Source organism: Lepidochelys kempii, chromosome 3 (genome assembly GCF_965140265.1).
Source record: "Lepidochelys kempii isolate rLepKem1 chromosome 3, rLepKem1.hap2, whole genome shotgun sequence".
In the NCBI taxonomy this organism is placed as follows: domain Eukaryota; kingdom Metazoa; phylum Chordata; order Testudines; family Cheloniidae; genus Lepidochelys; species Lepidochelys kempii.
In genome coordinates this window covers 65,758,947-65,782,855 of record NC_133258.1, presented here as the reverse complement: position 1 = coordinate 65,782,855, position 23,909 = coordinate 65,758,947, and the positions used below count along the sequence as shown (strand labels likewise).

Genomic DNA, 23,909 nt, shown 5'->3' with positions numbered 1-23,909 from the left:
ATAAAATTAAATCATTGACAAAAATGTGTTAATAACAAATACTGCTACTATGTGATTATTACAACAGAATAATCAGACTCTAGATATGAAATCAGGGGAGAAATGGTTTAGTGGGAAACTTCCTAAGCATAAAAACATAATTTGATCATTTAAATATCCAAAATAGCAAAAAATTAAAACATCACCATTATGATCCATGTTAATGTTTCATTCAGTTTTATTATATCTCTCAGCTTTCAGTATCAGAACAAAGTTTCTCATGAATGGTCTTTGTAAGAGAAAAATGATTACCTTTCTATTTATTTATCGTGTACCTGTTGGTTCATTAGGATCTAGGAAGGGGTAAAGGTGAAACCAAGAGGAAAATAATGAGTCAATGACTGATTAAGAGAAAAACAATTACCCATTTTAAATTCCTGGTGGCAATCACATTTTCTGTAGTATTCTAGGTAATGACTCTTCATTTGTTAAAAATGGGAACTAACACATTATAATTCCTGGAAGCTATTAAAGACAGATTATACCAGTCAACAATCAAAGACTGCCAGCAAAATTTTTGAAAGGATTGCTGCCAAAGACCACATAATATTTAGGCTTTAAGAAACTGAATTTGTTTCCGAAAACCTTCTCCACGAAAGGGAAGAATATTACTTCTCCTCTCTACTAGTTTTTGAAGACCTATTTAATCCATGATCTAATGGATTTATTTTGGCAGGGCAGTTGTTCATTTTTTTTCCTTGGGGGCGAAAAAAGCTGGTTATCGGAACAGTTTTTAAAATGTGAAGATCTATTTGAATATATTCCTTGGAATGTACTCAGGGACACAGATGTTTCTTATAATTGTTAGTTATAACTTAAGGTAAAACAGTGCTGGCAAATTAGAAGTCTGAGTTTTATACTGAGTACCTATTAAACTTCTCTTCTGCTGGCCCTTTTATAACCAGCTTTATACAGCATATCTATTATTGGAACACACATAAAATATAACACACACATATGTAGCTAGATAGTTGGATAACACATAAATAATGTAGATATTTCCACTCTTCCTCCACAGGGAAACTGTTTCTTTGAGAACACAAAGCATTCATCCATTTAATATAGTGAAGTTCATCTGATGCAAGAAAGGATGTTCTTGTTGCACATTAAACATGTTAAACACTCCCTGGGGATCTCCCATAATACCTAACAGCAAAGTTATGTCACTCATCCCTCTGAGGAAAGCTCCTCATCTCCCCCCACAATATGGTGAAAAATTGAACTGGTTAGCTTTAGAGTATGACTTTGGACACTGATTGTCCCTTTTTTTTTTCTATTGGGGTAGCACTTAGAGGGCACAACTGGGAACCAGGGAACTTTACATGCGTATAACAAAGACCATTCTTGCCCTGAGGAGCTTACGATCTAAACAAAACCTTTTCTCTTCCGCAAAGGTTATATGTTGCAGTCATGATCTTCTTGATGTTGCAGTCATGGATCAGTGTACAACTGTGAACAGGTGCAACCTCCTCACTGAAAGAAACAAGAAAATCCCATGGTACAAAGAGTGATAGATTGGGTTATAATAATCTTAATGTAAGCGGGGGAATAGTCCCGCTATTGTGGGGAACTTTCCTGGCTTCTGCACTATCCCGGTGAAGTGGGCTAGCGAAAGGATCTGAGTCCTCCCTCCCACTTTCTTTACCCAGTGGCCACCCTGCCCTTGAGAACTTCCCTTCCACTCTCCTGTCTGGCAGAGTCCTCGTAACCCCAGCAAGGCTGGGCCCAGGATTCCTGGGGGGCTCGACCCTCAACCCTGCTGTGGTCACCTAGGACAGGGGGCTAGGGTGTCCCCACTCCGGGGTACTCTCTCTGCACTGGGCACTTCTCTGACCCACTGACCATTACATACAAGTTAAAGCAAATGCAAGTTATTGAATCAACAATTAATTTTAAAAAGAATAAGGAAAAATGGGAAAGGTTAAAGGAAAAACATCAACCTGCTCTGTGGCAGGGAACATCACAAACAGTGTCTCTGGAATGTCCGGGCAGTTCACAGTCTGTTCCTTGTAAGTCCCAGGCCTTCTTCTCAGCCCCTGGCTGTGCTGCAGGGATGCTGTGGGTTGGACACTTGCTCTGGTGGTGGCCACACGCCCTCAGGCTCTAAGTGATAGGACCCTTCTTCCCAGTGTTGCCCCCGCCCTGTCGGGGTTACAATCCAAGCCTGGCCTGCAGAGCCTCTTGGCTGAGGCGTTTCCCTGTGCTGGGCCTGCTGCCCAGGGTCCCCCTCGCTCTCCCCAGCTGCTCACCGCACCCAGCTCCAGACTGCTCCAGCCCCAGCTGCACCACTCGGTCTCTGCACTGCTGCTGCTGCTCTGCCTCCAGCTCCCTGGGCTGCTTCTTTGGCCCCTCTGCCTCTGGCTGCTGCAGCTCTGCCCCCAGGACAGGTCTGCTCTGCAGGCTGCTTCTGTGACTCTGCTCCCAGCACTGACCTGCTTCCTGGGCTGCTTTTCTGGCCTCTCTGGCTCTGGTTGCTGCAGCTCCTCCTAGGGCAAGTCTGCTCTCTCTGGGCTGTGCCTCTGGCTTTGGGGCTGCAGCTCTGCTCCCAGGACAGGGTCTGCTCTCTCTGGGCTGCTTTTCTGGTCCCTCTGGATCTGGCACAGCTCTGCTCCCCAGCTTAGCTTGGGCCCCTGCTCTTTCCTTAGCTTGGCCCCACTCTGTCTGACCCAGGCAAATCCAGCTCACACGGAGGACGGGACCTCCCTGGCCTCCTGACTCCCTGATTAGCCTGCCTGCCCTGTCATTCAGGCTGACCTGGAGCATTGGCTTCTCCCTATTTCTCCTAGGGACTAGTCGTCTCAGGGTCCTGATTCCCCATCGACCCTTCCCCCTTTTAGTACTGGGAGCTAGCAACTAAAACACCCCCACTGAATGTTAGTAAGGGGCAATAGTCCCCTTACATTAACTTCTGTCTGAGGACATGTCTTAATATGACCAGAATTGCTGCCTTGTGGCTCTGGCGCTTTTTCTTTTTTGTTTCCTTTAAAATCTGTCACTGCCTTCCCCTCCCTCCACACGCACGTCCACACACACACACACAACACACCCTTTCTTTGAACTATCAGGATTTTTAATATAGTTTCAACAGAGGAGGAAGGCTAAGGCTTGCTTCTGTTCCTACTTCCCCCTTTGACTTCAGGGAACCTACTTCCCCTTTACACCAGTGTTAGTGAGAGTTTTCCATGCCCTCAAACTTTTCATGCAGTGACTGAGTGCCCTACAAGAATTTTTAGCTTCCTGCTATCTTTGCCTAGCTTCTGAAAGAAAGCTGCTGTACTAAATATAATGCTGAACACTACATGGCAAAGAGGTCAGCTTGGTCACTGTTTTTATGCATCTGGGACCAGATCATCAGCTCGTGTAAAACAGTGCAGCTCAACTGACTTCAGTAGATCATGGCAGCATCTACTGAAATCTTGCACAAGACTTCAGCCAGAAACTTCACATTTCTTTCCATTAGTGGTTGCTTTTTCCAGTGCAGAGAAAAAAACTCTTATAAAACACGTCCTATTATGATGATGATGATATGGTAATACTAATATTGTAGTAGCAGTCAGAGATCCTGATCACAGTCCCATTGAGATAGATACTTATAAACAGTAAACAGTACTTAAACACAGTCTTTGTCCAAAGAGCTTGCACGCTCATCTCTACTACCCTGCCACAGACTCTTATTGGTCAACAGATTCAATTGTACATAAATTATCAAGATAGAGAAGACCATTGATAACCTTCAGTGTAAGTTAGGCACCTAGCTTCCATTTGGGTCTCTGAAAATCTACCTTTATAATATCCTGACAATTAATCTGCTTTCGCCCCAATCTAGAGAAATCTGTTGGCAAAAATTCTATTATACAATCCCATGGCAGAGAGGTAGAACTGGGTGATAGTTTTCGGACAAATAGTTTATTCACCAAAAAATGCAGTATTTTGCAAAACTATTTGTGAATATGAGTCATATTTGGGAAATAGTTTCTGCCAAAACAAATGGAAAAACAAAACTTAAAAGTAGAAACATTTCATTTTGATGTTTGAAACAAAAATGTTTACTCTTTTATTCAAAATGTAGCTAGATTTACTTTAAAAGGTTTGCTTGTTTTGTTTGAGTGCTTTTTTAAAAAAAAACAACATTAAAAAAAAAAAACATTTCAGGACAAATGAAACATTTCATTCGACCTGAAATGAAATTTTTTTGTTTGTTGGTTTCAGAAAGAAAAAACAAAATTCTGGTTTGGGTCAATCCAAAACAAATATTCTTTTGGATTATTCAGTTCAGCCACTGAACTGAAACATCAATTATTTGTTCAGCTCTATTGTGAGGGCCACCATGAAACTGGCAACACAAGAGAGAATATTTTATCTATATATTGTCAATGACTCTCATCAGTTTGTTCTTTAAAGAGAATGTTCCCATTGTCATATAATGAACTGGATCCTTTAGAGAGGTTCTTCCTAGTTCTCCAGCAGTATCTATCTCTAGAACAACTGGAAGTGTTAGAATCACTGCAGTCTTATGCTATGTGTGATCACCCAGAATAGATTTAGAAGAAATTATAATTATGACCATTCAATTCTGATCAGTCTGTGGTTCTAGAGATTTTATTTTTAAGTTCCACCATGTTTTGACTATCAGCACTAAAAGGATAGTAACAGTAGAAAACTCATTATGCTCACAATATCATGGGGAATTTTGAGTCTGCTAAAGATTGCTCAAGTATATGTTTTATTGCATAATATCCTTTTTGTGATGTTGCACTCCATATGCTTTTTGAAAATATGCTTATGAATATGACATAACTGGAATATGCTTTATGCTAAATACCCCTTGTATGGTGTCATTAGAAAGCTTGTAATCTACTAAGTGTGTTCATCCTATTTGTTTGCATGTATTATTTCTATATCTAGAGTTAGGAGAATAAGATATAAACTTGTATCACAGATGTAAACATATTAAGTGGAGGCCATTAAGGGTGCTCCAGAAACAATCAGTTGTAAATGGCCTTAGTTACTTGAAAGCCTTCCTGTTTACGTGTGGGTCAGCCCATAGGGAATGGAGACTAGGGGTCTTACAGTGACATGTGACTATGTCACCTGATAATTAAATCCATCTTAAATTTGGTACTTTTCCATTTAGAAGGACGCGTGGAGACCCAGAGAGACAAAAGATTCCTGCCTTGTGCCAAAGCTATAAAAGGGGGTGGAACAGGACAAAAAGGGCTGCCAGTCATGAGAAAACCCCTGCTTACCACCTCAGATGTCTGCTGGAACTAACAAGGACTATACCGGGGAAAGGACTGGGTCCAGACTAGGAAGGAGTCTAGTCTGTGAGGTAAGCTTATTGGAACATCTCTGAGGGTGAGATATTACCTGTAATCAGTTTCTTAATATATTAAGCTTAGACTTGCGTGTTTTTGCTTTATTTTGCTTGGTGACTTACTTTGTTCTGTCTGTTATTACTTGAAATCACTTAAATTCTACTTTTTATACTTAATAAAATCACTTTTGTTTATTAATAAACCCAGAGTAAGTGATTAATACCTGGGGGAGCAAACAGCTGTGAATATCTCTCTATCAGTGTTATGTAGGGCAGACAATTCGTGAATTTACCCGGTATAAGCTTTATACAGAGTAAAACGGATTTATTTGGGGTTTGGATCCCATTGGGAACTGGGTGGCTGGGTGTTGGAGAGGTAACCTGCTGAGCTGTTTTTGGTTAAAGTCTGCAGCTTTGCGGGGGTGGCCCAGACACTGAGTCTATGTTGCAGCAGGCTAGCATGTCTGGCTCAACAAGACAGGATTCTGGAAGTCCCAAGCTGGCAGGGAAAATGGGCTCAGAGGTAATTTCAGCACATCAGGTGACAGTCCCACGGTGCTCTCTGTGACCAAACCCATCACACTTTTGAACGTAGGAACCCCCATTTTTTATGTCAAGAATTAAAAGGAATATCTAACTTTTTTTGTTTAATTTGCTTCCCCAAGCTTTTAATATGTAACTTTGATAGATTGCTCTTAACCTAGGTCCTGTATGCCTGGGCTTCTCAGAGGACTAATTACATCTGAGTGCATGTTCCTTCTTGGTCCTCTGAACAATCCTAAATTCACTAATCTCAATTGATGTAACATTTAGTGAGCAAAATCTCAGGATTATACTATTTCTAGTTATGGTTTATATTGTGGAAGTGCCTAGAGCGCTCAGTTAGGCTCCAAAGAGTTTATAATCTAAAATAAAACTTATTGTCGCTGGACCAGATCCTCAGCTGGTTTAGATCAGCAGAGTTGCATTGACTTCAGTGGAAGTCTGCCGATTTATACCAACTGAGGATCTGGATCTATATTTCTTCCTTTTTTATTTTTGAGAATGGATTTTGTTTATCTTAAAACCTGGTTGCTGAGTAGGAATGTGTGAAATAACTTTTTTGTTGTATACATATTTTAAATATAGGATTTTCAAGGATTTTACAATGAATTATATACAGTTGGCAAAGCTCCCATACACTTCTTCCTGTGCAAACAGAATTATGTAAGGACGGGGCCTTGTTGAGCATAAAATGGTCAAGCTAAAGAATATTTAACAACTCTCAGGGAGCTTGCTTCCCCTCCGAGTGGCTTTCCGCCATTGAAGGATTTTACCTGATTTATCCTGACCACCCTTGATTAGGTTCTTTTATCCTGTTGGCTGGATCAGCTGGCCAATTTATTGCTAGCCTTTGCCATCATTACAGCAAATAATTAATCTCATGCTGTGGGTCTCTAGGTCTATAAGTCTACTCCAAATTCAATTAAATTTCCAAGTGTAGGCACAAGGCCATCTGAAAGTTGCTTTTTCCTTCAGATTTAATAGGTTTTGGCTTAGAGGGCTAGTCCTTTGGTTTCACTCACGAAAAGGAGGCTTTTTTTATTCTTTAATTCACCATTACCTTGAGATCTTCTTAGCTATGTGCACTCACTTAAGTTTTTGATGTGATGAAACTACTGAGTATTTCTAACCAGGGACAAAAACAAAAAAACAACAAAAAAACTTAAAACTGCAGTGCAAACAGTTACTCTATCCCTTTGAGTGTTTTGAATTGAAGACACAATCCACGGTATTTGTAGCCAGTGAATGTCTTGTTCCACAGCTCATAGCCAAAAAATAAAATTAAAAAAAATGAAAATACCTTGAGAGGAGGACCAAGGTTTGCCATCTGGTCCTCCCATGAGAACTGCAAACCTGCTGTGCTTTCCTTTGCCACAAAGTTTTCTCTCCCTTTGAGTTCCTTCTTGCCAAAGTTTCTGCCTCAGTCTCTCACTCAAGTGCCAAGCTCACTTTCTAATAATGAAATTGTCACAAAAATCATGATTGATTTGTTTTAAATTAGGGTTTTGCTCTGTCTTCTGATTTTTGGACACCCCCTGCCCACCCTCTGTGTGCATGTGTGTCATTGCCATGTGTGTCTCACCTCCGTATAGTGAGGTGATATTGGCTCCCCACTGCAGGGGCTCTCACTGGTTTCCTGATGGTGCGGAGTTTCCAGCTTCCAGAATTCTAACTGATCAGTTGCATTCTCCTTGTCCAGCCCAGCAACTAATTATACTCCCACTGAGCCCCACCACAATTCTGTCTCCTTGCCCCCCACGTTAATTCTACCCCCACATCAGTTCTGCCCTCCGGCAGTTCCTCTGATCCTCCTGCAGTTTTAGGGGTGGTTCAACAGAGCACCCTCTCCCCCTTCCCAGGCCTGGCCTGGTGTTGCAGGGAGGAGAGAGGAGCAGAGGGACCCACTGCTTGGGAGACAGGAGGAGGGAGCAGAGCTGCCCTCAGCTTCTAGGCCCTCTCAGCACCTTTCTCCCAAATCCCCGCTCATGAGAACAGTGTCTTCCCTCCCCTATCCAAAAGCTGTTGAGAGGAGGAGGAGGGAGGGGCTAGAGGAGCGCTGCCTGCCTCGCAGAAGCTCTAATTGGCCGGTCTTCTCCAGAAGACGGGCAAATGAGACAGACAGACAATCAAAAGAGGTACCTCACTCTCCAGGGCTGAAACATCTGAGGGGCTGGAGATTCTCCCTGCACAAGGAGACTCTTTAGCTCTGAATGGCCTAGCCATCCCAACCCATTGCTCTGCCTCGCAAGCCTATGCTGAGTGACACTCCTAGCATGACTCCCTGTAACTTCAGACAGAAGAGCTAAAAGAGCCATACTCAGCATCCCCCTCCTCTGTTGCTGTGCATTGTAGAATTGTTTAAACAGAATAAAATCACGAGAAGCTGTTTGTTGACTCCAGCTCCGACCCTTGGCTCAACTCCTGACTTCAGTTCTGACCCTTGGCTTGACGTCTGACCCGATAGGTGCTGGAACTAGGGATGCTGGGGGTGCTGCCACACCCTCTGGCTTGAAATAGTAATAACAACCAAAATATATGGTTTCTACCTGCCACACCCCCTATAAAAATTGTTGCAGCACCACTGCCTGACCCTGACTCCTGCTCTGACCATTAGGTCTGACTGCCCAAGCCCTGGTCATGACACTGTGTGGGCCCACATTTGCACTGCCTGATCAAGAACCAGTCCACCTTTAAGGAGTGGCTTGCATATAGACCAATGGACTAGTTATTTGAAACTCTGCTTTTAGCTTCGAATGTCTGCTTTCCTCTTCATATACAAGTCTGTTTACAACATTTGATGTTATACACTTGGGGAAAAGCCACTACATACATTTTTCAAAGCAGCTAAGTGACTTGGTAGCTGTGGAAAATTAAGTCCCATTGACTTTCATTAGGATTTAGGCTCCTGAGTCACTTAGATGCTTTAAAAAGTTTTACTCACTGTCTACTTACGTAACTGGAACCAGGAGGTCAGGCATTCTAATCTTCCCTCTGTCATTAACTTGGGGTATAGCTTTGGGCAAATCACAACTCTACTGCTTCTGTTTTGCCATCTGAAAAATAGGGATAGAAATACTTAACATCCATGTGAGGCAGATGTTTATGAACATTAAGTAGCTAACGTTTGTATGGTGCTTTGAAGATTTAAGGCACTGTGAAAGTCCTAAGTGTTGTTGCTAACTGGAAATAACCCGTTGTAAATTACTGAAAATGAGAATTTGTGATCTTACGCAACTGAATATTACAGTGAAAAGATTTAGCATCTCTCACAGTCAGTAAATAATTTTTATTGGTATTTGTCTGAGGCAGAGATGCTGATAGTTAACAGATTTCAAATTGGGGTAAAATGGGCTGAGTGCATAGTTTGGCAATACTTTTGTCTTAAATTTAAACCTTATAAATTATGTCTTGAGCCATGTTTGCTCTCAATAAGATATTGAAAAATTATTTGTCATCAAGCAAATTGAATAATTGACATATAAGCATTTGGAGTAACTTTCCAGATTTGCCTTTCAATAGGAGCTAAATGGGCAGATGTCAATACATGAAGGAACCTTTTGTGAGGCGTTATCAAGGGACTTGTTTATCAGCTTTCAAAAACAACTTGATGAAGCTCTACCCACTACCAACTCTTTGACACTGAAAAGCAGAGAGTATTTGATTAATTGAAATTACTAATGATTTGATCAAGATAATTCTTCAGCGTCCTATATTAACTTCTTGGTAAAATATTAGACATTTACCAAAAATGTCTGTGCTGTTTAGCATGCATTATCTATCCATATTCATTTAAAACGTTGTAAAAAGAACATTAAAAGAACTGCAGTTAAGACTTCAGACCACATCACTTCCTCCCCAGGAGCTAAGACATAGGGAAGCTCTACAATGGAATCCTGTTTCTCCCATCTCATAGCATCATTTCCCAGGATCCACAGGATGCCTGAACCATCCAATCTGGCTCTGTGTCTCCAGCATATCCCTTACTTTCTACCCCCATCCTGGCAGAATAGCTTCAATGGGGTCTCACTACCGGGAACACCCCCTATCTGGGGCCCTTGCTGGGAAGCTTTGTTTTACTTAAAGGGAGGGTTTCCCACCATGGGGAAGGCACCACAGAAAAGGAAATTACAACCTTTTGCTGTGTGATTTTCTCAGGGCCAGTGGAGTGCTGATGTGGCCCACAGCTCTTGACACCAGTCTCCATCCCTTTACCCGGCTAGATCCTAATCTCATGTAGCTTCCTCTGAAGGACCTGGGGAAAGGAGGCATAATGCCACAGATGCAATTATCCCTCCCCTTTCCATATGTGAGGCAGGGGCCCATCTACATACGGACCATGGAGGCATAGGATGTCTCTTTATTTGCAGAATTCAATATCTGAGTTTCCTTTTACACTGGCACCATTAAGCCTCATAAAAATACCTTGTATTTCTTAATTAGCAGCTTTTTGTAACTGCAAGGGCAAATCTTGGTAGATTATTTAAAGTAGATAATAAATCTTCATTCTAATGACAGTTTTGGGATCCATAAGAGGGTAATTATGGCTGGTAGTTGATCCCAAAGTGTATGTATCTTTAATGGAGTCTTAACTTCGGTGTAGTTAAACCAAGTATGAATTTCTCAACAGAGAGCTGAAAGGAGGTTGAATGTTGGTGTTTTCTATATGTCTAAGAAGCCAGTTATTTTGAAATCTGCTACAGATGTATCTTATTAACTGTCAAGTTACTTATTAAACCACACAAATTACTGCACACTCACTCAATAAAAAATGCTAGATATATAAAAGGGCAAGGAAGTCCTCATGATTTTTCTGCTAGTCCCTAACCATGAAAAAAATAATTTTGTTCCTTTTTAACAAGGAATACAGCCAGGGAAAGTATTAACACAACAAACAGCACAAAACCGTGGCTAACATGGGCAAAACTTGACCTACCACATGTGCATATAAAAATCAGCAAATGAATACAAATATGAAGTTTCACTCAGAATGAAAGGCATATAAACACACCTAAAACAGGTGAAAGTGGTGTCACTCATAGATGCATGACTATCTTTTTACCAGGCAGAACTGAGGAAAGAGAAGATGGGGCTATGCAGTGATAGGGTCTTCTTTATATCATTTTCATTGGAAAGTATAAACATGAATGGTTTCTATCCTCCTCAGAATAATTGACATAAGCATCAGCCCTGGCTAAGTAATTTTAAGGTAGACTCTGGCTGCATCTATTAAAACAAGGTGGCCTCCCAGTCCTTCACTTCAGCTGCTAAATCTTCAAAAGCAAGAGACGCACTTTGTCAACAATTAGAGCTGTAGAACACATCACTGGAATCACTTTTTCATCAAATGGCATTACAAAATTATCATGCAGTGCCAGGACACGACATCACATTGTTAGGAAATTTCTAACATGTTGCTTAATTGTCCAGCACAAAGTTGTAATGCAAACATATATACAACAATATGTCCCTGACTGCCCCCACAAACACACCCCTGCAAGAGCCGCACTTGGAGACGATATGGCTGTGTACAGATTCCCCTCCCCCCAGAAAGGTATTCAGTACTCCTTGTGACATCATTTACTCTTCTTATGACCCTGCACATGGTATTCCACGGAGCCTGGAGCTACAGTGGAGGAGGCGGCAGAGACTGGGTGATCCCTACCCATCTGGCCCTCCAAAGCTGAAGTTAAAAAGGTAATGCAACGTGGGCTGTATTATCTGTACTCCAGACCCCCATCTCCTTTTTAAGGGATCCCAGTGGCAGTTGTAGCCCATAAAGTCAAGGAGCTGAGGAAGAAGGGACAGGGGCAAAGGGCCTTTGAATCTTCTGGGATTTGAGAGTTGCTCTTTATACACAACCAGGAAGGTTTGTAACATCCTGCATCCTTTATGCCAAAATCTCCTGTAAGTGTTCACAGCAAGGATCCAAATCAAAGACTCTACTGCCTTTACAGATCCTTCTCCTGTTAGAAGCTTAGATTACACATTTGCCATGAATTGGAAAAATCCACATATCCCACGGCTTAAAAGCAAAAATATAGAATTCTCTGGGTACAGAGAAACTCGTGCTTCCAAAGAGACAAAGGTGAGTGATTTCAGAGTCTGGAAGCCCTTCATCCAATGCTTGCCAAAGCTGGCCAAAGCCATGACATCCCACCACTACCTAAGGGGAAAATAAGCAAGCCTTTCCTGCTTCTGAAGATAACATGCTTCCTTCTGTGCCCATTAAATGCTACAATAAGTGTCCTCTTCTACCCCGTTAAAGTACACATATTCCTTCCCATTCTCTTGTACTGTCTTAGAGAGTATAAACAAAACCCATCTGGCCCTTCATTAACTCCATTCGATTCCCTTTGATCTCATGTAAACTATGAGAAAAAGATCTAAGGCTTTGTTCTCCTTTCTAGACATGTGCATAATTCCTATCAATGTCAATGGGAGTTAAATATACCTATGGAGAGGGGGAAATACAGAAGCTGTAATGTATACTGCATTTTGGCATATATATATATTTTATATATATATATAAATGTAAATAAAGCAACCTTAATTTTATTTGTGTAGTACAGAGCCAGATTCCCTGTGTGGCGTCCTTCAGAAGACCCAGGCCTGCAGGCTCTGGGTAGCTGAAAAGCCACCCCAAATGGGGCACAGTGATGCAATTTACTCTGCAATTCTCACTCCAATAACACCCTGGGGCAGGACCATACAGGACCCAGAGTATATGAGATCAGTAGGGAAGGGGACGGGAGCAGGGCACCTCAGAGAGGTGTTGGTTAAACTATTTATTGGGACTGTTTTTTAATCCTTTCATTCATGGGCTGAGGGGTCTAGGTTACCCTGAGTGGAAGAGTACAGAGCTCAAAGGGAGAGGAAAATAAATTACACCTGTTAAAATTACTTAAAATAGTCCTGTTGCATATAAATAATGGCATGGTGTAAAGTCTGTTCCAGGGCCTTCCCAGGCCTGTATGCTCCTAGCTTCTGGAAGCAGACATGTCTTAATCAAAGTGGAGTATGTATATTTGAAGCTAGGAAGAGGCTCAACTTCTCTTGTCACTGGTCAAACCGGCAACTTCAAAATAAACCCTCCAGTTTTTTGAACTTGCAAAATGGGTCCAAACGGGGGGGGGGGGGGAGCTAGGGAGGGCAGTGCACGCGTCCCAAATCTCAGAAATCAATGAAGACAGGTGCAAATCTTGCCGGCTCAAGCTGCGCCCCTATAACTGAGGCCCCCCTCCAGAAGCGTACCGCAGCATGACCACGGCCTCCCGCGGCTAAGGTAGACGGGACCAGCCGGGGGAGATCTCCCAGCACGAGCTAAGTTCTTGGAGGGGAGACGTGGCTGAGGGTTACTTACCCAAGCTAGGGAGCTAGAGAGCAGCTGCCCCCGACTTCCTAGCCCCTCTCTCTGCCAGCGCCTTCCCTTCTGGCTGCCTCGGTAGGCGCAGTGCTGGGGAGATCTAGCCGGGGGGCAAACATCGCCACTCGGAAGAAGCGCTGCCCCACTACGTTACCCCACCGCATGTCCACGGGTTACGTGGCGCCCGGCTGCTGCTTTGTCAGCCGCTGCCACCAAGGGAAGCAACAGAAACTGGCGGCGGCCGGGGGAGAGGGAGCGCGAGCCCCGAGCTGTTGGGGCCCCAGGGGCGCTGAGTGTCCGGCGCAGACCCCCAGCTCTGAGCGCCTGTCCCGCGGCAGCCCCCACCGGGCAGGTCGCCGCGAGGGGGAGCCGGGCACGGAGCAGCTCGAATCGCCTCCACCGCTCTGCCCCGCTGCACGCCTGGCGCGGCTCAGCGGGCGTCCGGCTGCTGCCCGCCAGCTCCGGCCAGAAGAGTCCACCAGGCTGAGCGGACCTAGCCTGAGGCTGGGCGCTGACCCTGGCCACGCCCCGCCCCCGCTAGCTGCCCCGGGTCCCCTGCCGCGGTTCGTCTCTTTGCTTCCCCGGAGACCGCGGCCCCTCGCTTGTGGGTGCGGGGCTGAGTCCCAGCCACAAGGGGGTTTTGCACAATGACGGGGACGCTCGGCGGAAGCCCACGTTTCCCCCTCTGCCAGGGAGTCCGCGCTGCGATCCCCTGCTTTCAAATGCATGTACCACTCCTCATGCTCCCCTCTCCCCCCCCCCCCCCAGCGGTTATCAGACACTTGTTTGGGGGGTGCAGGCGGGAGCGGAATGTGTCTGCCATCAGATCCGAGTCACGGAAGGCTGGGGTGTCGCGCCGCCAGGCTTTGGTGCTGCCCTATATGGGTAGCGAACAACAGGCACGTGAAGTGTTGAACGAAGGAGAGGAAACGATGTACCGCCGGCAGAGACCCAGCTCCCGCTCCTTGCGCATCAGGGTCTGCCGCTGCCTCCCTCCCGAGCCGAGGGGGACAGACCGGCCAGAGAATGCAACATCTGCCGCAGGGCGAGCCCTGCCTTCCGCTCCCAGCGGGGTCTCTGGCAGCTGTAAGCCAAGGGGTTCTTTCTCGAGTGAGACGGGATTACCAGCACTTTCTAAACCCCCTTACCTGTAAAACCTCGGTTTATCCGGGATTCACCGCCCCTGCTTTGGCTGGGGTTTGCAAAATCGGTTGCACTAATTTGCACTTTTCAAAATCGGCTCAGTTAAAAAACAGCAACTAGCTTTTCAGTGCCAGACAAGCTGCTTTTCGTGTGGCCAAATCCTGCTCTCCCTACGCTGGCAAAATTCACAACGGGGAGTTTTGCCTGACAAAAGGCAGCAGGGTTTGATCCGAAGTGAATATTTCTGTGATCAAGAGGCTGAGACAAAATCCCAAAATACTCTAACACCATTTTCATCATAAATACTATGGAAGCGAAAAGAGAGCGGTGCATAGTCCAGTTGTTGCACGTTTAAAAGATACTCTGTTTTAATATTAGGTTCAAGCTGGCGTTGCCTGAATGAATAGCATATATCACATTTAAAGCGTGTGTGTGTATAACATTATACAGTCATGCATCTGATGAAGTGGGTTTTAGCCCACTAAAGCTCGTGCCCAAATAAATGTGTTAGTCTATAAGGTGCAACAAGTACTCCTAGTTGTTTTTGCTGATACAGACTAACAGGGCTACCGCTCTGAAACATTATACAGTCAGACATTCAGTCTACTATTCTTACTCCGATATATTTTCTTTGTGTTAATTCCGAGGAATAAATTCTGAACATTGTTATGAGCGCTCCAAAACCTTCCGTTTGTTTTCCTGGCTTTAATTTAGAGATCTAGTGTACTAATCAATAATCATCCTTCAGTCTTTGAACACCAGGGGGCTGATAGGACTTTTCAAGACAAATTCCTCGGGAGATGATGTATACTTCACACTTACTGTGCACTTTACACAGGGAAAAAGAAAAGTCCAGTGCATTTATCGACGGAAACAAATTAATGAAGGCGCCCTGCAAAATGAAACGAGAGAATGTAGTCGATTTATACGTTTATTTTTTTAAATTGATGAAGGCGCCGAACGATTTTACACAAACGGTAAAGTGGCTCAAGTTAAGGACATCATTCACGGCACGTAACTGTAGTTTGATGCCTCACCCTACTTAATGCTCTCCGTAGGAGCAGAATGCTAGCACCGTTTTCAATAACTGTCTGCCTTTCACCACATTGAAAGAGCAATATATTTAAAAGATGTATTATGCATGCAACACTTGATAGCGAGCTCTCACGGAAATGATCTCCTATCAGTTTCTATGAAAGCATTTGGGGCTGGCTGATTGTCAAGGAATTTAATTTAGACGAGCCAAATGCCTTCTTTCAGGTGACATGGAAAACCAGACTATGTCCTTGGACCTCAATAGCATTTCTAGACTTCTTTCACTGGAGAGAGAGAGAGAGAGAGAGAGAGAGAGAGAGAGAGAGAGAGAGAGAGAGCGAGCGAGCTGCAGACTTTTATTTGAGTATGTTGAAAAAAAAACCCTGTTTGATGGGCTGCTTGCAAGATTGCTGACCAGATGGAATTCAGCTTCCGCCTAGATAAATGTGCTTTCCACTCTTAATTCTTACCCGGTTTAATCTTTCTCAGTTCACTCCGTTGAAAACAAACAAACAAACCAACAAACCGAAGAAACAACCGGCGCTTTGACTCTTTGGCTCAATTAAGGTAGCTCAGGGAACACAGGCTTTAAGGCGATTGCAAAATGTGTCATTTGCTGGGCTTTGAAGAACTTCCTAGATGCTAATACACGGAGAGCTGGAAAACATATTTCTATCAACTTCGCGGCTCGAGATCTGGCAGCTGTATTATACAAATGCTCTTTTTTTTTTCCTTTCAAAGACTAAACAATTGTTATTCCCTATATCAGGCTGAAAGAATTTCTATAAAAGAGATTTAAAAAAAAAATCACCCTGAACATTTTGAACTCAAGCAGCCATTCATTAAAAACAATTGTGCATCGAAGATAAAGCACTAAAACTCAGAGGCAAATATGGTGAAGTCATGCGAGCTTTTATTAACTCCCCCCCCTTCTCAGACATAACAGTAAATTAGTTTGTCTTCGGCTATGACAAAAAGGCAAAGAGGGCTGCTCAGAAAATCTCACAGTGAGAGTCCAAAGCGAAGGCAACCAGAGACTTTTGGATCTAACGTCTGCTCTAAGTGCTAGATTATAAATCAGTTAGTGAACGTGCGTTAGTCAATAATCGATTGCAACTCTCCTACTCCCCTTGCATATAAACACCGGAATGGCCTTCCAGGACATTCAGACAACTTTGTAAAACATCGTCTGTTTACACGTTCACAGTGAGAACAGTGATAAAAGGGTCTGAGCGCACGGTCTGAATCTTGTATTTTCCTCTCCTGGGGCGGGGGAGGGTCTGGTTTTAGATAGAGGATATTTCATTTTTTCTTCTTCTATGGGGAAGGACCAACCTCTCCGGCAAAGGAACACAGGTGCTCATAATAATTCTTTCCCCAGATTTTTAATACATGGACAAGAAGCCCATGTATAGCCCCATTCTGCGGTACAATTTTTAACTAAAGGCTTATTACAATGTTGAAAAGCAAAAACCAAAGAGCTCTCGTATTTCCCACTGGTCTCGCTCTTACAGGGAAAAAGCCAAGTCCTTCGCAAGTGTGAGAAACAGGGGAAAAGCCAGTTCAGGGCATGCGAACAGAGAACGGTGCAGTGCCTTTCCTTCAAAAATTGATCTGCCTTTGTAACAGAAGGCTATAATTTTCCCTTTTCCATAAATACAATTATTCTGTCTTATTTATAGCTGATGTTGAAATATCCCCCCTCCTTCCTGGAAAAAGGGAATATTATATATTTATATCGTTCTTTTGATTTATGAGATTCTTACTTTTAAAAATCCGAAGGAATAACAGTATGGTATTATCTCAACCGTGTGTTTTATGTAATGCATCTCTTCTTCACTCCAGAAAAATTCAAATAATTCTCTGGCAACAAACCAAATGATGTGACCTCTGGCTTGCTAGGCTTGTGGAATTGTATGGCCTCATCTTTGTCCTATCTGCACTGAAGACTATTCTTTTATACAGCATTTCAGAGCAGACTCATATTTCAGGCGAGCTATCTGATGCCCACACTATGAACAGGAAAATAGGGGCCCGATCCTGCAGTAAAAACGCCTGCTAAAGTCAGTGGAAGTCTTGTCAGAGTAAAGATTGCAAGACCGGGACCACAAATAATCTTCTGGGTTGTTTTGTGTCTTCTTATTCCATAAAGTCCATTTTAAGGCTCTTATCTAACTCTACGTTCATATTTAGGCTTCAGGGGAACAATCCCTTTTACATGGTTTAAAATTAAAATGATCGAAAAACGAACCCTTTCCAGTTCAAACGCTCCAAGCAAAGAGTTTGCAAGCAGCTGAAAAATCCCCCCCGGGAGATAATGACCTAATTTGTTCTGTATAAATTCACAAACACACACTCTCTCTCTCCGTTAACCTAATTGGATATTGTTTGTAATATCCCAAAAGTATGATTGTACAAAAATCACACACACGGAGGGACAGGGTGAAGAGAGAAAGAGGAAAATACTTTTTTCGATACCTGTTGCTTTGTAAATAACTCCTTTGCCAATAGATGGCATAGTGTCCTTTCCATTGTAAGGGAGCCTGGACTAAAACCTTCGCCGATTTATTTACCCTGTTTGTTTGTTTTCCTTGTAGCATTTTTAACGCATAAACGTCTCTTTGCATTTCTTCCCCTGAGGGACAGAAAACAGGTATCTTTAAAAAGGTATATTGCAAAAATTAAAATTACAGATGTAATACATACTGTGAAACCTATAAAAATGCGTTTACAATGGTTACTTAAAAAGAAATTTATAACTTTCATATGTACCTTCCTCATGCAATATGCAACTGCCATATGTTTCCTACTTCCATAATTCAGTTTTTCCTGGTGCTTCTTAAAGTACATTTCATGTAATCTGAGAACTAGCCCTGACTAAAGACCGAGGGTCACCATAAAAACACAAGCCTTGCTTTAAAATTCTATTTAACTGCAAATTGTTGCTTACAATTGTACCATAGTGTTCTTGTGGGCCCACGTTAGGATAAAACCGAGATATATACGCTGTATCTTTTTACTGCTGAAATCCCAAATCCCAAACATAAATATTTCCAATTAGTGCCCCTGCCCCCCAAACGATGGTGATTTAAGACCATCTAATTTAATTCCGTACATGTTTTGATATTTTTTTCCTGAGACAATAGTGAAAATATTACTTAAATTTATAGTAAAGCAATAAAAAAGTTAAGCCCCAGGTTTCCTCAGCCCTCATTTAATGTTTGCCGTCTCTCATTTTTGTGACTAGAATCATGAAAAGGCTGGGTTTTAAATCATTTTTCTGAAATTCACAATAAATGTAAGTGACAAAGTCATACTAAAGACCAGAGATTTCCTTTAAAATGATTCATACTTGTGGCTGCATAATTCCAAATTGATGTCATATTTTTAAATGCTAGAAAACTCAATGAAGGTAATATTTATAGTTTTAACACTGATGGCTTTAAATTGTGTCTTTAATTCTTTAATGCAATTCCTCAACATTTTCATCGGTCAGGAAAAACTGATTAAAAGGGATCGCGTGTTTATTTCCGCCTTTATACTCAGCAGCAGGCAAGCATTTATTTTCCTGAGTTTTCAAACGAAACTATGGATACGGAGAGAGTGATCGTTTTACAGTTAATTAAAAAGAGGTCAACTGCCGCGTTGAGATGGCAAGAGGCTAAGCAAAACAACGGTCCAAATGCAACAGAAATAGAGAAGACAGGTCGATCCTATCATGTAGGCATGATAGGACCTGGACCTGAAGCCGGATTCTGCAGTCCTCTTTGAAATCAACGGGAGGTTTGCCTGTGTTACTGAATAATCGCTGGACACCTGGTTACTTAATAAATCTGACAGGCTGGTTCCTTGCTCTGTTTCCCCAAAGGGATCTAATTTGCCCCTTCCCACCGGGCTCCTTGTAGCTCCACCGGGCTACACTGGAACCTTGGCGTGGAGCATCTGAAGCAAGTGTGTTGGGTAGCTAACCATAATAGCGGCTTGTTTCATTTATTGGGCTTCACCCTTCTCTTCTTTCTAACAGTGTAAGATGAAACCTGCTGCTGAGTAGAACCGTGTGATAAATATAACGGTTTAGGTACATTCATGGGATCCTCATCTGTTGGTAAAAACATGACAAAATGGATGAGGCCAACCTGCTAAACTTTACGCCCAGAGTCTCCAGCTCCATGGGCCTGCATTGCTCACTTTTACTGGACGCTAATGAATCGCATCGTATTCACCAGAGCCGTCCAGATAAAGTTGGCTCAAATCCTGAGGTCTTGAGTCATGTCGAAAGCCTGATCTGTTGCATGGATGGGAATCCGTATTGGATGGGGTAACTCTAGGTTTACACGGGTGTAACTGACATCAGAATCCATCCTTTACTCATGCGTGTAGACAAGTTTCGCCGGAGTGTAGAATCAGTAAGGACAGAAGGGGATGGCTGGTTGTGTCAGCAATCGTATGTGCTCTGGTTTTCCGCCATTGGGCTGGAAACAAATGACTACGTTTGGGGACAACAATTTGGGAAAATCTAAACGAGACCTAATAATCTGAACGAAAGCCTTTCAGAAAACGGGCTTGAGATGTTCCAACGGGACTAGGAGATTTAGCTACACAACTCCCATTCATGCTAGTGGGAGTCGTGCGCCTGACTCCTCGGTTTGGAAAATCAAGTTGGGAAAGAGCCTCGCTCATGTCCGGGTGCGCGGAAAACAAAACCCATTTACTTGAGAGGCTATGGAAGGGATCCTGATCGCCCTGAAGTCAACGGGGAGGGAGTGGGAATGTTGTCCCGATTCACACCGTGTGAAACCCCATTGAAGTGAGCGTGTGATTTGTCCCTGGAGGTTTTGCCATTGACTTGACTGGGAACAAGGACAGGCCCTGGAACAAATAGGGCCCAATTCAACCCTCCTTATTCAGCCAAAACTGGCTGAGTTCAGTGGAGGTTTTGGGTGAAGAGCACTTGAGCGGCTGAGCCCCGCCCCTTCAACTGTGCAGCTCCAAAGGAGATATCCTGCTAGATTCTGTTTCCACTGAAATCCCTGACAAAACCCTCCTGATCGCCAGTGTGAACGGGATCAGGCCCATTATCGATCAATTGGTTGACTGATTGATTTATCATCCAATCAGCAATTCTCAGTCACTGGAGACAGCCTTTTATTTTTTATGCTCACCTCTTTCTTTTTAAGCTAACATTAAACACAGAGAAGGAAGCTTAACAAGAGAGCTGGTGAAAGCAACTTGGTTCTAAACAGCAAGAGCATTTAAACAGAATTGGTGCTTGAAATCCAGTCCCCAATTTCCAGATTTAGGCCTAGATAGCCCCATGTAGCTGACTGCTGAGAAACTGTAATACCCCCACACAACCAGGAGGGCTAAGGAAGTTTTCCTGTCTGTTTTAAATTTAAGCCTTACTTTACCCTATTTTAGCGAATTTTTATAGGCGATACAGATCTTTGGGAGATTCAGTCTAGATTTTTTTTTTTTTGTTCTCCTCCCACCTCGCCCCGCCCCGAGCTGAATACTGTTCTGGCGGAGTAACTGAGGTGTTAACCTGCCTTCCAGCATTTTACATATTTGCTCTATCTTGCTTAGCACTTTGCTTAGAATAAGCTAGAAACGTTTTAATGATGGACACACGTCTCATGTACAGTAAGATCGTGGCTTATCCTAAGAATTTCTGATCAACTCCTATAAATCCTCTTTAGTTGGTAATATTTAGTTTATTCTATTACAAAGCAGCTGAGCTAAAATAACTGCTGACTTTTTATATAAAACTTTTTTGGGGGGTGAGAGGGTCCACTTTATCGAAAACTTTTGTAAAATGATATAAACAACTTTCGTAGGGCCCGATTCTGGTTTCCCTGGCTGAGTAAAGATATGCGGAGTCGGGTCCTGAAAGAGAAAAGAAATGGCAGTTTTTGACATTCCTGCCCTCTTTCATGGTAAGCGGAGGTTTAATGTTCAAATATATTTGCAGAAAGAAAAAGTTTGAATGAAGACAAACCGCAAACTAACTTCTGTATGCCCTTGAAGATATTCAGTGTAAGAAAATGTCAAGTCGTTAAAATATATTTTTTCAGGTCTAAATTTGTAATAGCCTTGAATACAGAAATACAGTACTCAAATGCTTAAACCCCATCTACATTTAAAATCCAGAAAAATAAAGGTTATGCCGAGAGACACCACGAAGGTGTGTTTTTCATCATCCCTTTTTTTAAAAAAAGTTTTTACAGCCATATGGATCACAGATCGTTCAACACATTTCAATAAATCCAGCTATTAAAAAAATGAAAACAGCAAGTCAAATCGCAGATTTGCAGCAGAAAACTGAAAAAGTAAACGCCCTGAAATACGGGATGATTTGTATATACCTGATGTGAAAGCACTCAGGGTTAGAGCAATAACCATTTCATGAGTATACATACACTGCAGCCGTTCTGCATCTCTAAACGTTAGACTTCTCGCTGGTAAAGGACAATGATTTAGCCCCAGAAGAACGAAACAGGAATTGGGGTTGATCAGGAACCTTTATGTTAGTAACTCCCGGTTTTCTAAAGTGTACGTATGGCATCTGTAACTGGTTGCTTTTGATTGGTTCGTTTTGAAATATGTCTTGCTTATTCTTCTAAACCCGGTCTCCCTGTAGTGCATACCATACCAGGCTCCTTTAACAGACATAGTATTATTGGGAATACAGAACAGCCGTTTTTATTGGGGATTGTTGTAGCCGTTTAAACCGGTGACTGTTTGGATGAATTTAGCACATTTCTGGAAAGTTATTGTTGTATTAAGCCCGAAACCCACCTAGCATTCCCCATAGTATGCCCCATGGCACTGCTTTCTGCAGAAGTTGGCTCGGCTCTCGCCCGTTTAAAAAACAACTCCATAAACACTGAGATCAACAGACACATTTAAACCCAGCCCCGGTGTTTGTGGTGTTTATTGTGTGTTGCCCTTGCCCACCAGACCCGATATGACATTCTGCAAAGTTTGCCAGCAGGACAGGCTCCCAGTCTCCAAACGATAACGGTCGGTGGGTGGGAAGCATTGCGGTATTTTCAGCCTAAAGTATATGCGTTGGTAGGTCAGTACCTGATCCCTGAGATGGGGCCTGCCGATAAGGGAGATGATGATTTGGAAAGTACCTGCCGGTCAGAGTCCGGTGGATGGCTCGCAGCTTCCTCGGTGGGTGCCCGGGTGGGTCCTGCCATTTCAGATCCCTAGGAATGGGCAGATGACCCGGTGAGATCTTTGCAGGTGGGCAAGGAGCCTTGGTGGTCCGCGGCCAGGGTCCCAATTACAGAGAGATCCCCGCAGCCGCCGCATGCACAGATCCATTTCCCTCCTCTGTATATATTGGCCTAATTTCCATCTTGATGGCGTTTAAACTCTTGAAAGATCCTTTAGCTTAGCACTTTCATCCACTCTGCACATCTGATTTTCTTCAGATTCAATCACACTTGGAACAGGCAGAGCAGACAGATTTTAGACCATGGAACAGTTAATAGATCCCAGATTGAATGTAAAGATTAACTCCACAGCCCTGTTCAGTGACTGACACTAGACATTTTACATTATCCTACAGATTCAAAATGACATAAACTGGAGGGGGATTTTCCCACTTATGACTGGCTTTAAGACAAGTTACTATCTTCTCCAAGGGGGGCTGGATAATGCCACTGCTTGTTTGATTCATTAAATGTGTCTGGGCCATCTACATTTTCACACCGTTAACGCATTTCTAAAATTTGAACATTGTTAAAATTACCCGAAAGGCTAATTTAGCACTAGGATATTTGCTACGCAGTCCTTCCCCTTCCCCAAATTCTGGAGGTTCAGCCCGCTCGTCATTGAAGTTAAGAGATGGGTTTACATTTTAGTGGTATGTAAAACCCTGTTATCTGGACCTTTAGAACCTATGAGATTTGCTACTCAATAGTTCAAACAATAGCTCTAAGAACATACATGACGCAGGACGTTAATGTAGTCTACAATTACAGAATATGGATATGATTGTTTAAAACAGTGCCCTAAATCCGTGATCGCTCTTATATAAAACCTTACTATTCCTTACGTAAGATGTGTTTTTCTTCTGTTTAACGATATGAAGCACTTTGATGTGACAGTGGAAACGTTCTGTAACGCTGTGTTCTAAAGGAAAGGGTAGGCGAGCTGTTTCTTTGGCTGGTCTGGGAAAGCAAAGAGCATAATAATACTGGCCCCAGCTCTGTAGCGTTTGATATTTTGTTCATGGGAAAAAAGACAAAACGATCCGTTCCCTAGCCCGCACCCGAATATGATTATTATTAAAGTAAATGTCAGTGCTCATACAAGGCTTCGCTGAATTTCCTTTTTTTTTCTTTTTAGCTTCAGTGTACAATCGATTATTGTAACGGGGGCTTCGAGGGTTTGTGCTTAAATTCACGCTGGCCCCTGTTTTAATGCAATCAGAGCAGCGGAATAATTCACAACCCTGCCGTT

General features: G+C 42.9%; 1 long non-coding RNA gene across 1 annotated transcript; it reads right to left on the bottom strand.

Moving 5' to 3' along the window:
- Window positions 1-234: 234 nt before the first annotated feature.
- On the bottom strand, window positions 235-13,664 carry LOC140908176 (uncharacterized). The gene is made up of 3 exons (XR_012157793.1): window positions 13,257-13,664; window positions 8,849-8,949; window positions 235-1,512 (listed from the first exon to the last, which is right to left on the bottom strand). It is a non-coding gene; the product is annotated as an uncharacterized lncRNA (long non-coding RNA).
- Between the last annotated feature and the right edge of the window lie 10,245 nt (window positions 13,665-23,909).